The sequence below is a fragment of the Nicotiana tomentosiformis genome, chromosome 3, assembly GCF_000390325.3.
Source record: "Nicotiana tomentosiformis chromosome 3, ASM39032v3, whole genome shotgun sequence".
Classification (NCBI taxonomy): domain Eukaryota; kingdom Viridiplantae; phylum Streptophyta; class Magnoliopsida; order Solanales; family Solanaceae; genus Nicotiana; species Nicotiana tomentosiformis.
This window is the reverse complement of record NC_090814.1, coordinates 67,168,646-67,171,092: the sequence shown is the minus strand read 5'-3', so window position 1 is coordinate 67,171,092 and position 2,447 is coordinate 67,168,646.

The window sequence follows — 2,447 nt, the reverse complement described above, 5'->3', positions numbered from 1 at the left end:
TGAAAAATTGTTAGTAATTTGAGAAAACATAAAACATGAAAGCTGTAGCCCTTTAAAATGCCTTTCCAATGATATATTGTGGATCCCGAAAGGATCTATGTGCAAAATATTATACGCATTTTACTGGACAATGTACAGTTTGTACGCTCAGCTGCGCGCTCAGCTGTGACGTGTGCGGAAGTGCACTTGTGGCAGTGCCACTGCCCTTACTGCACATCCAGGTGTGCAGTTGGGCCTTCAGTTGTGTGGAAGCGCACCCATAGGGCCGTTTTAAAATCCCTACCTCGTTCCCTACCCCCCAAACACGTAATTTGCTCTAGAAATGAAAGCTCTCAAGAACCCAACTTCCTCCAAGGTCCCTCCGTCATCTAAGGTAAGTTCTAATGATGATTCTAAGTTAATTTTAATTTATAAACACCTTATTAATATGGATAAACCCTTCAAATCTTTAGATATTCGATTGAGACATCATTGTTGAGAAAAGAAACCCTGTAACTCGAATTCAAGAGGATTGAACGTCAAAAAAGTAATATCTTTACCCTCTAATTAATTATAGCATTGGATTAATGATTACATACTCTAAGTTCATGAGAGATGAGTTGATGAGTTTGATAGAAAAATATGAGCAATTATAGGTTTAGGTTGTTGATTATTGATTAATGGTTAAGGGTGTTGTTTATCTTATTGGTGATCAAGAATAATATTGGTTATAACAATTTGAGATTTTAGAATTATCTAGGAGCAAGAGAATGGGTTGTTGATTATAGAAACACAATTAATAAGAAAACAGCACTACCAAGTTCAGAAGTGGAAAATTCTCTCTCCATAATTATCTCCCTCCCCCCAATATGGCCTCATCCCCACCCCGTGCACAGGACCAAATATCGCTACCAGTACTAAAACTGCCTGAACCACCTGACATTAGTTCAGCCCCTATGGAAATTGAAACAACTCTGAAAAGGAACACTTTCAAAGAAATATTATCAGAAAAAAACTTGACAAAGTCAAGTGTCTACTACCCCCAATACCACCAAGCCAGAACAATGCTGGAGAAAACTAGGATGGAAGACAATTCAGAGCCCATCATCCTAAGCCAGGAACAAAAATTGAGAATTTATCATCCCTGGAGATTCTCAATTATCCTCAAAGTCTTTGGGAAAACAATTCCACACCATGTCCTAAAAGCCAAGCTTCAACAGCTCTGGACCCCCACAGAGCAAATAATCCTCATCGATCTAGGCTGGGAATTCTTCATAGTCATGTTTGAAAAGGAAGAGAACATGATGAAAGCCTTGCACAGAGGCTCATGGTTTATCATGGGCCATTTCCTCTCAGTTAGGAATTGGGAGCCCAACTTCGTGCTGGTCGTCTCAAGAATCCAAACCACGGCTATTTGGATCCGGTTACCCTAACTGCCCACAAAATTTTATGATAAAGAATTTCTAGAAAAGGTGGGAACAAGGGTGGGAAAACTCTTAAAGATAGATACGTGCACCTCTTTCACCCTAAGCGGAAGATATGCACAAATCTGTATCTAAGTGCCAATTGAGGTTCCCTTTCAGACGGATGTGGCGATTGGAGAACATAGGCAGCCGATCGAGTATGAGGGTGAGGGTCATCTGTGCAAAAGGTATGGGAGAATAGGCCATCTCTCAGGGAAATGCACTCTCTAACCACCACAAGAGGCAGAGGGGAAGGAAAATACATCCACAGCGAGCACAATTACTTAGGAGGACAGGGACTGGAAGATGGTGGAATTCCCTAGAAAAGCACGGCGGAAGGGAGCATCAATGGAGCGTCAAAATCTCGGGCAGCCGGGGTTAATGGACAACCAACCAGAAGGTAGGAGACATGCGCCGGATTCTGGTAAGTTCTCTATTCTTTGAAACTCCGGGAAGGGCGGCACCGATGAGGGCGGCACCGGTGAGGGCGTCACTAAGGCTGAAAATCAAAACAACCTAATGAAGCAGGCCCAAAAAAACATACATGGGTCACACCAGCCCAAAACCCATCATGACTGGCAGCAAATGGCAGGCATGCCAAAGGCACACGCAAATAGGCCTAATGCAGACGGCCCACAATGGAAACACACCTCAACATGTGTCCAACTTGGGCCATGCAGCAGACACACATACACACACCATGCACACAATGCCTGTAACTCACAAATCCCCAGACCAAATACACGCACCCACTTCGAGTAATTATCCTCCACAAGTTACCATCCCAAAAATGGTATAGAATTAACCCACTAAAAGTCAATTAGTGGGACCCATTCAAGGGTCAAAATCAAGTCATAATACCTCATCTAATGGAAAATGGGTTAGAGATTTAATACCTTAGAGTGACATTAACTCTCAAAACCTTACGCCCTGTGTTTCCCCTCATCATTTCCCCTCAGATGACTTGACGAAAGTAGTCGCCTCCTAAAGATCTCAAATAATAGG